The sequence below is a fragment of the Delphinapterus leucas genome, unplaced genomic scaffold, assembly GCF_059928025.1.
Source record: "Delphinapterus leucas isolate spDelLeu-1000000601 "Yukka" unplaced genomic scaffold, BTC_Dleu_Yukka2 spDelLeu_asBTCV2_sq67, whole genome shotgun sequence".
Lineage (NCBI taxonomy): Eukaryota > Metazoa > Chordata > Mammalia > Artiodactyla > Monodontidae > Delphinapterus > Delphinapterus leucas.
In genome coordinates this window covers 1,327,411-1,342,548 of record NW_028322276.1, presented here as the reverse complement: position 1 = coordinate 1,342,548, position 15,138 = coordinate 1,327,411, and positions in this window count along the sequence as shown.

Genomic DNA, 15,138 nt, shown 5'->3' with positions numbered 1-15,138 from the left:
CAATCTCTAGGTCCATCCACGTGACTGCAAATGGCATTATTTCATTCTGTTTTAAGGTTGAGACCTATTCTATTGTATCTATGTACGACATCTTCTATATCCATTCCTCCACTGATGGACATTTAGGTTGCTTCAATGTCTTGGCTATTGTGAATAGTGCTGTAAGGAACATTGGAGTACATGTATCTTTTCGAATTATGGTTTCCTCCCACATATGCCCAGGATTGGGATTCCTGGATCATATAGTAGCTCTCTTTTTAGTTTTTTAAGGAAACTTCATAGTGTTTCCATAAGGCTGTACAAATTTACATTCCCAGCAAAAGTTTAGGAGGGTTCCCTTTTCTCCACACCCTCTCCAGTACTTACCTTTGGAGATTTTTTGATGATAGCCATTCTGACTCATGTGAGGTGATACCTGCTTGTAGTTTTGATTTGCATTTCTCTAATAATTAGTGATGTTGAGCCACATCTTTACATGTGCCTCCTGGCCATCTGTATGTCTTCTTTGCAGAAATGTCTATTTAGATCTTCTGCCCATTTTTTGATTAGAGTTAATATTTTTAAATGATTTTTCCATTTAACTTTTAAAAAATTCTTCTTCTAAAAATCTTGTGTCTGACTCTGTGAGACTTTTGGAATGTTTGCAGCACTCCAGGCCATGGAAAAGGGGGAGATTCCAATTAAGACTCATAGATCTCGAGGAACAGGTGGACATCACTTCTGATGGGCAGTCCCTGGAGACATAAAGGAAGCATTTAACCATGAGAACCAAGAAAAGAAAAAGGAAAAGAAAAGGAGAGCAGGCAATGCACCCCTAAGCAGCGATGCCAGCTTCTCAGTACTCAGCAGCAGGGCATCTGCAGGCCTTTACGGGCTTCCTGATGCCCCTACCCTGCTGGTGAGTGATGCTGCATCTCCACTATGTTTCTGATCCACCGTCAGCAAACCCAGGCCAGGTCTCCTCATCCCCGAACCTATAAATACCTCCAAGATGAGCTGTCAGTCCAGCTTCTTCTCCTCTCTCAGCCAGAATGAATCTGGTCTCCTCTCCCGGGACAGGGTTGTCTGTGTCATTCTCTGTCCTCTTTCCTCCTACTGCTGGACAGGTTATCACTGTGCTACTCTTCTGTCAGAGTCTTTCTCATTTGTATTTTCTAGGACCTTGTCTTCATTCAGTAGATTTCATCTCTTTCAAGTTAAAGAGATTGCCTTTCAAAAAGACCACTTGTAATTTGGGATAAAAAGTCCACTTTGAAAGTACAAAAATGTGGAACTTTAGACTGTTTCTCTGCATTCTTGACATAATTCTAATTCTATTCAAGTCAACACGAATACCTCTTACTGACTGGAAAAAAGCTCATATTGAAGGAAAGTTAAAAACCCAGAAAATTATTGTACGGTATCTCTGTTTACAATCCATTGTATGAGAAATCAAAGGAGTCCACACAGAAGGTAATCTCCAAATACCAAATACTGGGAGAATAGGGTCAAATCCATTAGAAAGTTTCCAGTGTGCAGCTCTTTGTAAATCTTACATTAAGTCACCTGATAAACATGATAACTCAGAAATGACTAATAGGGAAAGCTTGTCCGCATTCTGTCAGCTAAGGGAACTCTTTGGCTCCTGGAATGTTTTACCCAGTTTCTAGGACTAATGTTATAAAGTTGGACACAATCGACCTTCCATTATTCATGGATTTATATTTTTTAAAAAGATTTAACCTTGCTAAGGTATAATTTACATGTAAAATTATAGGATATTTAAGGTGTACATCATGGTGGTTTGATATATATTGTGAAAGGATTCCCTCCATGTAGTCACTTAACACATCTATCATCTCATGTATTTATCTCTCTCTCTTTTTTTTTTTTTTTTTTTGGTGAAAACATTTCATTTCTAGCCTCTTAGCAAATTTCAATTACACAAAACAGTATTATTAACCATAATCACCATGTTACCATAGTCACCATGTTTTACATTAGGTCCTCAGATATTATTCATCTTATAGCTGAAAGTGTGTTCCCTTTACCGACCTTTCCATATATCCCTCACCCCAATGTTCCCCCAACTACTGTTCTACTCTCTGTGTCTATGAATTCAACTTTTTCATGGATATAGTATCTGAGGGAATTCTAAAATTTCCCCTAATTACAAAGATGGTTTCTAAACGTCATCAGTCCAATTGTGTGTTATTTTCCACGTGATGGAAAAATACTCTCAGCCAACAATATGTCCGAAGAAGCAGGCCATGACCCAAAAGCAGTTACAGGTTAGCATCCAGGAATATTTAGAATTGGTCACGTGACTGATGCCTTTCACACACAGAACAGCTTACTTTGGCAGCACACACAAAACAGATCTATTTATAGGTAGAAGCCTGACATTGAAATACAGCCATGCAACTGATATAGCAAGCCAGAAACCAAGGGCGGTTACATATTTCCAGGAACACAGGGAATACACATTCGTCAATCTGTGTTCTCAGGTTCAGCGTTCATGGGTTCAACCAACTGTAGATGGGGACCTTGGATACAGAGGGCTGAATGTAAGGGACCTGAGCATCCATGTATTTTGGTATCTGCAGGGCCCTGGAATCAATCTCTCGCAGAAATCAACAGATGAGTGTAACGTGTATTTCTTTTGAGCCTGGAGATTTCTCTCTGTGTTCCAAAAGACCAGTCTCTCAGGCTGCCCCGATGGCATGAATATCCAACCAGCTAATCAACATGACAACAAACTTTCTAACTGTGAACTATGTGGAAAAGTAAGCTCAGGTCACAAGATTTATTTTAAAAGTATAAAAATAAACAGAACAGGGGCTTCCGTGGTGGCACAGTGGTTGAGAATCTGCCTGATAATGTAGGGGACACGGGTTCAAGCCCTGGTCTGGGAGGATCTCACATGCTGAGGCGCAGCTGGGCCCGTGAGCCACAACTACTGAGCCTGATCATCTGGAGCCTGTGCGCCGCGATAGTGAGAGGCCCGCGCACCACGATGAAGAGTGGCTCCCGCTTGCCACAACTAGAGAAAGCCCTCACACAGAAACGAAGACCCAACACAGCAAAAATCAGTCAATTAATTAATAAACTCCTGCCCCCAACATCTTCTTAAAAATAAGAAAAAGAAAAACAGAACAGTGCTGTCAGAGCTGTGGTTTTATTTTTCACATTTTTGGCTTTAGTTATGTAGCTGAAATTTAATAACAAAAACGTACTGAGTTAATCTGTGACAAATTAGGTAGGCTTCTTTTATCTTCTCATTACCTATAATTGAGCAAGACCAAAGCAGAAGCCTGGTCTTTCTGGAGTACATTTGATGGAACACTTTATAGTGCCTACATCACAGAAGAAAACACCTTGAACCGGTGAGCAGAGATGTGCAAGATTGAAAATAACGAGCAGCTCCATCCAAGAAGAGCTTTGTTCACATCTCTCAGGGACTCGCTGGCAATAAGTGCAGGAGGTTTTTCTCTGGCCTAGATTGTGAGGGTGTGATTAGCACGCCAAAGTCATGCTCTTTGCAAGGTGTGGGGATCATCTAAGCATGTCACTCACTCTGTTGAGTGGGTGGTGGTAGCAGATCCCAGAGAGTGTGCAGAGGGCACAGGAGGGGCTTCCCGGTGGTGACAGAGTGCAGGTGTCAACAGGGGGATCTTCAGGTCAAGCAGGAGAAAATTATAATGTACCGAACCTTGGTTCAATTATTTCTTCTGCCACTGAGTCACCAAGTTTACACGCTTACACTCTGAATGATAATTTCTGTAATTTTAATAACTGTATCTCCTCTTCAGAACCTTCTGTTAAAAAGAAGACAACAGGCCCAAAATGCAATTGCTCACCTTAAGCCGCATGTAGCTTAATTATAGTTTCAGCTCCCCCAGCAATAGAATCTTAAACCAGTCAATCAGGAACTCCTGGTGAGCACACGTTAGGTCATCTGTCTGAGAGACCCTGGCCTCACCAGAAGGAGAGTAACCTCGAAATAATCAGCTAGCTTCTTGCTTCTATAACTTCCGTGTCCTTGCTCTCTTCTGCCTGTAAAACCTCCTGCCTTGTTTAGGTCCTTAGTGCTCCTTTCTGTCTGCTGGATTAGACGTTGCCTGATTCATGAATCACTGAATGAAGCCAATAAGATCATTAAAGTTTACTCATTTGGATTTCGTCTTTTAACATTCCAAAGAAATTCAATGAAGAACATCAGGTTACATAAGTCTATGTGAGAAAAATTCGTAAAATTGCTTTGTGTTAGATGTTAAATCCATCTGTTGAAGGACTTTCAGGTTTTGCAAGAAGGGAGGCTTACCCAGGTCCTGGGAAGACATGGAGTGTGAAATTTGGTCTCCTGGAGAATGATGACAAGGCTACAAGCAGCAGACAGAAAAGCAGCCCTGAAATGTGCTGAACCTTCCCTTGCACAAGGAGGCGAATCCTCTGCTGTGGTGAATCTTGGTCAGATGTTCCTGTTGCCGGCTGACTGACATTTCACACTGGCCACAACTGAAGATAAAACTCAACACTGGAGAGAGTCCAACATGGACATCAGAGGCAGGAAAGAGGGAGGAGAGGGGAACAAGACAGGCCCAGGAGTCCAGGCCAAGGTGGAGAAGAAGAAACACGGAGTGAGGGTGCTTGTTGCAAGGATTCATCCCAGTGAAGAAAATCCAGTTATGTGTCCAGTCCAGTCAACAGGGTGCCGTTTGCAAAGGGTCCCAAACTTCACACTGAGCATACAAAATAAATACTAAGTATGATGACATTTCATGCCTCTCATGTCCCAGGCACTGCAGAATTTTACATGCAATTATTAATTTAACCTTCAAGCCCATATCATCAGGCCTGGTTTTACTAATAAGGAAACTGAGGCTTAGATGGGGTGAGGGGCATGCCCTGAGTCACAGCTCCCACGAGGCAGAACTGAGAGACACCCCATGTCTGTCTGTAATTCTAAGCTGTGTTACCAGGTGGAGCATGAAGTCAGTCAATGCTCAGGTCTTTATAGAAAATAGAAACTACCTAAACGTAAGTAAAATACTTATATGGGACTTTCTGCAGAAGAAGTGGAGGATTTCATTAACCAGAGCTGTAGTATTACTAAGTTATACGCTGCCCTGCTGCACAAGTGCTTTCCCCTCTGTGACTGGTGGGTGGCAGACGGGCTGAGGCTGCGGCATCCCCTGTGGGACCCTGACCTGACCTCTGCTGTCTGGGGGCCCCTCTCCCTTCCTCTCCACTTCTCGCCTCTTCTGCTGTGACTCCTTCCACCCCCCTCCCAGGTGCTGTGTACTCCGTCCCTTCTGCCTGTTGCTTCTCTTTCCTTCACTCGCTTTCTTCTTGCGGTGCCCTGGCTGCCTTTTGTTCCCACTCATGACCCAGTTTTCACATTTGCTCTCCAAATGCTTTAAAGGCTTTGCTTCTCCCGGGCTTCTGTCTGCTCTCATGAATCCTGAACCTCTGGGAAACCCACTTACCCTGCACCCTTGGTCCCACTGTATGACACGTGTCTCGTTGTCGACATGGTTGCCACTCTGTCAGTCCTGAGTCCATGACCGTGCTGACAGGACCCTGACCATCACTGTGGCCTTACACAGGCGCTGGTCTCGTTTCTCACAGCGCCAGGGATTCTCAGGGTCCGGGGCGCCAATGCAAGGTAGGGAATCATTTCTGATCTTTTCTTTACTGTGTGGGCCTGTGGGAATCAGGGACAGCCATGGAGGGAGTGCAAGGGAAGTCTAGCCAGTCGAGCGCTCAGCCCCTGAGCCACAGACCTCAGCTGCTCATGGAAAGGACACACTGAAGGAGGGGCTGGCCACTCACCCACTGTCACCAGGAAGCTCTGACCTGAGACTCATCCCTCAGACGCTCCCACGTGGTGAAAAGCAGAAGTGACCATTTCCAGATTCTGTTTAGCAGCGGCTCTGGGCTCCTCCATTACCTGCTTCCCACTGAACGGAGGTGAAGGCAGAGGAAAATGTTACCTTCACTCATTTGCATTCTCTTGTTTGTTTATTCAATATTTATTGAGCAGTGAAACTTCTTATCAGTAGGGACACAGAAAGAAAAAAGACAGAATCTGTCTCTTTAACAATTTTGTCTTCTAGTGGGAAAGCAAAGTAGAGAGCATCCTGAGGCAGCGGAGTGTCTGCTCTGGCTGGACTCAGAGGAGGACCTGACAGTTTGCCCAGTGGGGGATATTCGGGAGACGGGGGATAATCTACAGGCAGAAATTTGCGAACACCAACCAGCATCCTGGAGGCCCCCTCCTTCTCGTGCATACGCACGTGCTCCAGGCGCACTGGCCACTTTGCTGCTCTGAAATCTTCGAGGACCCTCCTGCTACAGAGTGTTTCCATTTCCCTGGGGCTTTCCTGACACGTGCTACTCTTCCAGAGATAAGAGGCTCGTTCCTTTACCGTCCGCATGGGCTCCTCTCACGTAGACCTTGTTGGTGATAGGGCTTCCACAGCATCATGGAAAAGAGCAGCCCCACCCTTCTCTGACCCCTTGTCTTATTCTATCTTTTCCTGTAACACCTCTAGCCTCCAGAGATGGATTCGGAGCCCAAGAGGGAACTGTGGGTGCAGCGAGATGTGAGGAGGGGGGTGGCATCTTCTCCCCACAAGCTCGGCTGGAAGAAGACATGCTGATTTTCAGAGAAAATGCATAAGTATCAATTCCAGGTAAATTGATGATTAAAGGTGAAACAAAAAACATGAAATCTGTAGAAGCATACATAAGAGAATATTCTTATAACATCAGGGGAATGAGGAACTTCCTGTAAAAAAATCACAAAAAGTATAAATCATATAGGAAAACCTGGTAAATACCATATTTATTAAGTATAATTAACAATATTACAATTTAAAACTCCTGCTCATCAAAAGACATCCTAAAATGAAAGGAAAGAACAGCCATGAAGTGGGAGGTGATATGCATAATCAGTGAAAAGAACTTTCAACATAAAGATGAAAAGAAGTCAGAAAGACTTAAACAGGCATTTCATGGAGGATGAAATACAGATGCTGAATGAACACTTAAAAAGATCCTCAGTGTCATTAGTAATAAATTAAATGCAAATTAAAACCACAATAAAATACCATTTCTCACCTCACCATCCGGGAAACTTGTAAGGAAGGAAGTTTGTAAGGAAGGCAATAAAAAGGTTGCTTGCGATTGGGAACAGCAGGAATTGTCACTCCCTGCTCACAGGAATATCAGCTGTTGTCATTACACTGTGTGGCTGGGAGAGCACACGCCTAGCATCACACCCAAGGCGTAGAGCTGAGACGTGTGAGCCATTTCCATAGTAGTAAAGGGCCAGAAAAACTCGAATATTTATTTACAATAGATTGCATGGATTTAGAGATATTGAAAGTGTTCAACAGAATTCAGTGGAGTACATTTGGAGATCTTTTGGCTTTACTGCCTGATTCATCATGAATCGGGCAGCATTCTCTCTAGCAGACAGAAAGCAGTTCTGAGAAGTTGTACAAATGAAAAACGTTTGTAGGCATAAAAGAGCAGGAACCAGCTACACAGGCTCCAAAGCTGGAGAGTTAGTGAAGGTTAATCTCCTTTAGGTGAGGCGGGGTTCTGTCAGGCAGATAACCTAACTAGTGCTGGTCAGGAGATCCCTGATTAACTACTGCAAGGTTTCCTTTAGGGAGAGCTGAAACTATTTCCGTTAGATCTCAGTTTGGTGACGTGGGGCTTAGCATAAGTGATTCTACTGGGGCTGTTGTATTGCTTTTTAGAACCATATGGACTACTAAAGAGCAGTAAATTAAATTGACTACATGCATCAATAGGGATGAATCTCAGAATCCAATGTTGAATACAACATAACCACTACACCACAAAAGGAAAATCAGTGTAATTCAACTCGTGTGAAGAACCCAAAAGGGAGGGCTTCCCTGGTGGCACAGTGGTTGAGAGTCCGCCTTCTAATACAAGGGACACGGGTTCGTGCCCCGGTCTGGGAAGATCCCACATGCCGTGGAGTGGCGGGGCCCGTGAGCCTCGGCCGCTGAGTCTGCGCGTCCGGAGGCTGTGCTCCGCAACGGGAGAGGTCACAACATCGAGAGGCCCGTGTAAGACAGAAAAAAAAAAAAAAGAACCCAAAGGGGAAAAGCCAACGTATTGTTTAGGAATTCATATACATGTGGAAATCTCTAATGAAAGCAAGGGAACATCAGATCATTGAAACGCACAAAGGAATTAGAAGGTTCTATTTCTTAAGGTGGGTGATGAGAAGATAGGCATTTATGTTGCTATTATTCTGTAAAGTATACATTTATGTTACCTGTGCACCTATCTTTCAATAAAAACCATGCCACACATCAAGATAAAGTCCAAATATCATTTAAATATAAAACTTGATATCAAAAACTTCAAGAAGAAAATATAGCTATTTCTATAATCTGAGGTGGGGAAGACCTTTCTAACCTGTTAGGCTCTGAATTATGCCCCTGAATTCATACGTTGAAACCCTAATCTCCAGTAAAACAAAATGTGGCCGTATTTGGAAATAAGGCATTAAAGAGGTGAAGCAATTAAAATGAGGATTTAATGTGGCCCTAATTTGATCCGGCTGGTGTCCTTCTAAGAAGAGGAAATCTGGGCACACAGAGAAACACTAGGGCTGTGCACACACAGCACACAGCACGCAGGCTGCCATCTGCAAGGCAAGGAGAGAGGTCTCAGGAGAAACCACACCTCATCACATCTTGAGCTTGGACTTCCAGGCCCTGAAATTTTGAGAAAATATATTTCTGTCATTTAAGGCCCCACCCCCGGCTGTGGTATTTTATTATATCCACCCCAGCAAACTAATACCTAAGCATTATCCTGAATGCTAAACCACATACAAAAAGCTTAATGGATTTTAGTACACAACCTTGTTAAACTTTTAAATGTCAAAAAGTGAAAGGAGAACTACAAACTCAGAATTCTATTTTTAACATACATGACAGAAGTCTAGTATTCCTAATAAATAGCTCCTAGATATATGTAATTAAGTGAAAATTCCAGCAGAAAAATATTGGCAAGAAACATAAGCTGGAACGCTCATGTAAATAAGTATAAATGGTTACTAGAAAATAGAAAATATTCAACCTGTCCATAAAAGCTAGACTGAGATATTAGTTTCTTTTCTATTGAGACAAGAGTCTTAATATAATATCTCACCCACTAACAGAAACTGTAGCTTTCATCCACTGCAGATCTATAGTCTCTATAACCTTCCTTGCTTGGCCCTTTGGCAGTACATAAACATTAAAAAGCTTTGGAAACGATTTCTGTTTTGATCCAGAATTTTGAATTCTCATTTCCTGGAACTTATACCAAAAAAAAAAAAAATAGTTGCAATATTTTAACTATCAGGATGTTTACTCTAAAATAAGAAAATATCTTACCTGCTCAACAATAACGATTTGGGACAACAAAGCACAATTCCTTTTATACCATGCAAATATTTAAAATGGAAAGGAAATAAACCAACATATGAAGAGAGATCGTCTCTAAAAGGTAGATTGTCTAGGTGGTGGGATTAGAGGTGAATTTATATGTTTTCTTTCATGTTTATCAATATTTTCAAAGTTTGCTACAATAAATATACAGTATTTTGGTAATAAGAGAAACGTATAAAAGCTACTTCAAAGGAAACATGAATACACTTGCTGAGTTCTGAGCCGACTTCTGTGAGAAGTGAACTGTGGGTGTGAAGGTCCAGGAGTCATGTTGCCTCAGTTAGACTTTTGGTCCCTCACTCACTTAACTTGTGACCTTGGCCCAGTAGCTAAAAGCTTCAAGTCTTAGTTTTGCCATCTGGAAAACAACGAGGTGGTGCTACTGTTTCACAGTCTTGTTTCCTGAAAGTAAAGGGCTCGGAGTTGGTGCAGGGGAGGCTGCTTCACATTCACACTCCAGCCACAGTGAAGAGTGGAGGTTCAGCAGGAAGGCTCCGGTAAGGGTGGATCAAGAAGAAGAAAGGAGCACTGAGAGATAAAAAGATACACAGCAGGACCAGAATCGGCAGTAAGAGAGGTCACCCCTGTGCTTTGGGCAAGCAGATAATAATTATCACCAACTATTCACTGAGATTCTTGGGCATTACTACTTGCCCTTGCATGTGTGCTGATACACACATTGTCTGCGGAATTGTCCACACAGCTCTGTGACATAGTGGTACTGTCACCTCTGCTTCAGAAGCAGGGAAACGAAGAGTTAGAGACAGTAGGTGCCCTGTCCAACATCACACAGAAAGGAAGGGAGGCTCTAGGATTGAGATGTCTGTGTCATTCAGGGCCAGCTTGTGTCTTTCCTATGGGCACCCACATGTCGACTTGGATGAGCCCCCTCTAACGAAAGCACAGTTCAATTCAGCCTTGGGGAACTGTGAAAGGTATTGGTCTCCCACTTATAAGCTTAATCTTCATTTTGTAAAATAAAACAAATTATAAAACTTTATTTAAGTAAGAAATAAAATATTGCTTTCACTTTCCACTAGGTATAATAAGAAAGAGAAAGAAGCAAAGTGAGTTTACATAAAGCACATTGGGGTATAAGGGAATTTTTTCTCTGGTTAACCTCTTGTCTTCTGCCTTTGGGCCAGCTGCCTGCTTCTGGATGCTCATCTTCAGGGGCTACGCCCAGCTGCCGGGTGAGACGCAGATGCACACAGCTCTGGAGGCTGCTTCAGCATCTCCTTCTCTGAACTCAGATGGTCTAGAAGCTCTAAAGCATCCGCCCACTCACTGCTCCCTCTCTGTCCTCTCAACAGATGGGCTTCGGAATTGACTTTCTGAGGAAACATGGTCAGTGTGACCCCTCCTCATTCTAACTCCTTGACCAAAGAGAACTTCAGTCTCCAGTGTTATAATAAATCTCTCAGTTGATAAAAGATATACTCCCGTACCTGTATTAGCCTCTTATTGCTGATATAACACATTACCACAAGTTCCTTTTCTTACAGTTCTGGAGTCAGAAGTCCAAAATGGGTCTCACTGTGTGGACATCAGGTGTGAACGGCGCTGTGTTCCTTCTGGAGGCTCTGGGGGAAGGTCTGTTCCTTCACCAGCTTCTAGAAGCCACCACACTCCTTGCTGGTGGCCTCAGCACACACTGCACTCCCGCCTCGGTCACGCCCTCACATCTCCTCCACCTGTGACCCTCTTAGCTCTCTTGTTGACTTCCGAGGACCTATGTGATTAGAGTGCACCCTCAGAAATATCCCAGGAGGGTCTCCCCAGCTCAAGGTCTTTAGTTTTTTGAAAAAAAGGTTTATTGCACTATAGTTGGTTTACAATGTTGTGCTAGATTCTGGAGTACAGCAAAGTAATCCATATATATGTATGTATGTATGTATATATATATTATATATATATATACTCAGATTCTTTTCCATTGTAAATTATTGCAAGATATTGAATATAGTTCCCTGTGCAATACAGTAGGTCCTTGTTGTTTATCTATCTTATATACAGTAGTGCGTATATGTTAATCCCAATCTCCTAATTTCAGTGTCCCCCCCTTTCCAAAAGAGGTAACCAGAAGTTTGTTTTCTATGTCTGTGAGTCTATTTCTGTCTTGTAAATGAGTTCCTTTGCATCATTTTTTAGATTTCATATATAAGTGTCTTTCTCGGTCTGAGTTACTTCACTACGTATGATAATCTCTAGGTCCAACCATGTTGCTGCAAATGGCATTATTTCATTCTATTTTATGGCTGAGTCATATTCCACTGTATATATCTACCACATCTTTTTTATCCATTCCTCTTTTGGATATTTAATTTGTTTCCATATCTTGGCTATTGTAAATAGGGCTGCAATAAAATTATTGTGCATGTATCTTTTTGAATTATCGTTTTCTCCAGATATACGCCCAACACTGTGATTGCTGGATCATATGGGAGTTCTATATTTAGTTTTTCAGGAACTTCCATACCGTTCTCCATAATGGTTGTACCAATTTACATTCGCACCAACAGTGCAAGAGCATTCCATTTTCCCCACATCCTCTCCAGCATTTATTATTTGTAGACTTTCTGATGATGACCATTCTGACTGCAGTGGGGTGATACCTCATTGTAGTTTTGATTTGCATTTTTTACAATAATTAGTGAAGTTGAGCATCTTTTCACATGCCTATTAGCCATGTGTATGTCTTCATACAAGATCCTTACTTAATCCTTAATGACACTTACAAAGTCCCATTTGTCATGAAACGTAACATAGTCACAGGTTCTGGGGATTAGAACAGTGATATTTTGGGGGAGAGGAGGTATTATTCTGTCAACCCCACTACCCTTTCTGCACAACCTCAAAACACATTATCCTATACAATCAAATAGCATTTCGACAACAGTTGAGAATATAATCAACTACTAAAATATGAGTTACAAATAATAAAACAGTGGGATCAGTGTGGGTCACAACAGACTGGCCTAGAACAATGCTTTCTTAATTTTCAGTGGCAAAAAATGGGGAGCGTTCTGTGCGGATACCGTCCTACCAGGGCAGAGAGGTTTCTTATAGGACGAGGTGTGGAGGGCAGGTGGAGTCTGCACAGCAAGGGATGAGCCAGGAGGGGACCATGGGAAGCACAGGCACAGAATCCAATGGACAGCTAGGTATCCTGCGGGGTTTAGGAAGGAGGAGCCCAAGACATTAGGGTGGCGGCTGGGTGGGCAGGATGCAGCTGTGGGTGTGGGTGCCCCTGAGATGCGGAGGGGGCTGACTTCAGTTATTTGCGTAACTACCCCGCCCTCTTTAACACGTAGTCTCACCCTGGTGTCCCGATGTACAGTCCATTCAACGCAAAACACAGCAGTCTGTTGGGACCAAAGAGGGAAATCCTGGCTCCTGGGGTGAAGGAGGAGGATATGGAAACAAAGGTGTTAAGAGCAGGAAAGCTGATTTCATTTTAGGGCCAGGAGGTGGGGACAAGGGGAGGGAGCAGGAACACAAGGGCCAGCGCTGGTGATGTTTGGGGCCCCTTCTTAGATGGTGCCTTCTCCACCACCGGGAACACCCCCAGGCTCTGAAGACTCCACAGGCAGCCCCGGGGTTGGGGGCGTCTGCAGCTCTGGATTCTGGCTTCTTGCTTCTGGACGTTCTGAGGGGCCATAATCTGGGTGGGTTTAAGTTCCTGGGGTGAGAACCAGGGTGCCCTGAAGTTCGGGGGGGTGGGGGGAGGAAGGTACAGAAGGAGAGGGGCTCCAGGCTCTCAGACCACAGGGCCTGGCGGTCTCCAGCATTCTGTGTGAGAAGTCTGAGGACACGCTGGCCATGGGGACTTCCTCAATGTTGGGGGGTTAGTCTTCCCTGGAGCCTGGAGCTGGGGCTGTGCATGCGGAGGCGTCCTGGGGTGGGAAGTGTCCCTGGATGGTGGGTGTAGCTGCTGATTTGAAGGTGCCTGCAGCCCCCTTCCCCGCTGTCCCTGAGGTTCCTGGAGCTGCCACCCGCAGTCCATTGCCTGCAGGGTGGTGAGGATGGTGTCCCAGGTCTGAGGCCCCCAAGACCTATGAGCTCTGGGACAGGTCCTTGTCCCTGTAGAAAGAGGCCGACTCTCGGGCAAGAGGAGCTGTGTCCAGGAAAATAATCAATAAACAATCTATCACAGGACTAGAAAAGAATTTTATGTGAGCCAAAGTGAGGCCTACAGCCTGGAAGCCAGTCCTTCGGATAGCTCTGAGGAACTGCTGCTCAGATGCAGGGTTGTCTGGTGTGAGGAGCCCAGATTTCCCATCTCGGGCCAAAGTTGTTCCTGTGTGTGTCTGTGTGTGTTTGTGTGTGTGTGGCTTTTTCATAGATTTAAATTTAGTCAATTTGAAGAACTGCCTCTTCCTATGAGATATGAATTTTCTTCTATTTAATTGTTAAAATGCTCCCTCGTTTTTTTTTTTGGTAGGTAATGATAAAAGAAATTCCACATGTTGAGGTATGGGATGTTATTCTGGCTTATACATGAGTTAACTTAAATTTCATGCAGCTGAAATAGCCTGTCTGTGGCCTATCAAACATACATTATACACCTGCTTTAATTATTACAGAAAAAGACACATTGACCAGGAGTAAATAATGGTCATGTTAAAAATAAAGATTAAATGTCTCTCCTCCTGGGACACCAATGCTCGTCCTCATTTGATGATGAGACTCACTTGCCTGGTGGTGGGCCATGCTGACTCGCTGTGTACATGCTGATCTGTGCTTCCTGTTGTTGTTGTTTTTCTTCATATGCATCCCTAACTTGTCTAATGTTCTTTGTGCTGAGAAGATATAAAACTGTGCTGGAAACAATGTTTCTCGAGAGCCGTTTCTCAGAGTAATCTTGTAATAGGGAAGAACAAATCTGACTCCATATTAGATCTGTTTCTTTAACTTTAAACTTTATATTCGGTTGCTGGTGCTTAGAGTTAAGAACGTTGCCCATAGCCTGAAATAGACAGGATTGCCCATTCTCAAGACTCTGACCTTTAAGAGTATAACACTTTTCCATTCATATAGACATAAAAAAGTTGCAGAAAAGAGAATAACGTTTGTTTTCTTGGAGGTTTACATGAACATCATGACCTGACCTACATGGACAAAGGATTCCTGCACCAAGAAGTTTGTAATACCAACCATGCTCCTCCCTCACCTGGCCTTTCAAAATGCTTTGCTGAAACCCTTTGGGGAGTTTGAGTTTTCACGGGGCATGAGCTTCCTGTCTCCTTGTGTGGCCCTGCCATAAACCTTCGTCTGCTCCACACTTGGATGTTTCAGTGTTTTTGGTCTCACTGTGCGTTGAGCAAAGGAACTTGCCTTTGGTAACAACCTGAGAAGAGGGCTTCTGAGCTAGTCCTCAGTTTGGCTCAAATAAAACACTTTTTAAATCTTATTATAGATTGTTTATTGATTATTTTTGTTTATAGTAATATAGGTATTATATTTTAATTCAACTATAATTATGGCATAGATATAATTTTATATTCTGTTTTCTTCACTCAGTGCTTTATTTTCTGCATTTATAAATATGATGATTGATTTTCAAAAACTACTTTGGAATTCAAACAATTAATTCAAAAATACTTATTTCATAAAACAATAGGCAACAAAGCTGAACCTTAGGAAGGAGAATCAAGCTTTGCTTTCTCCAAGT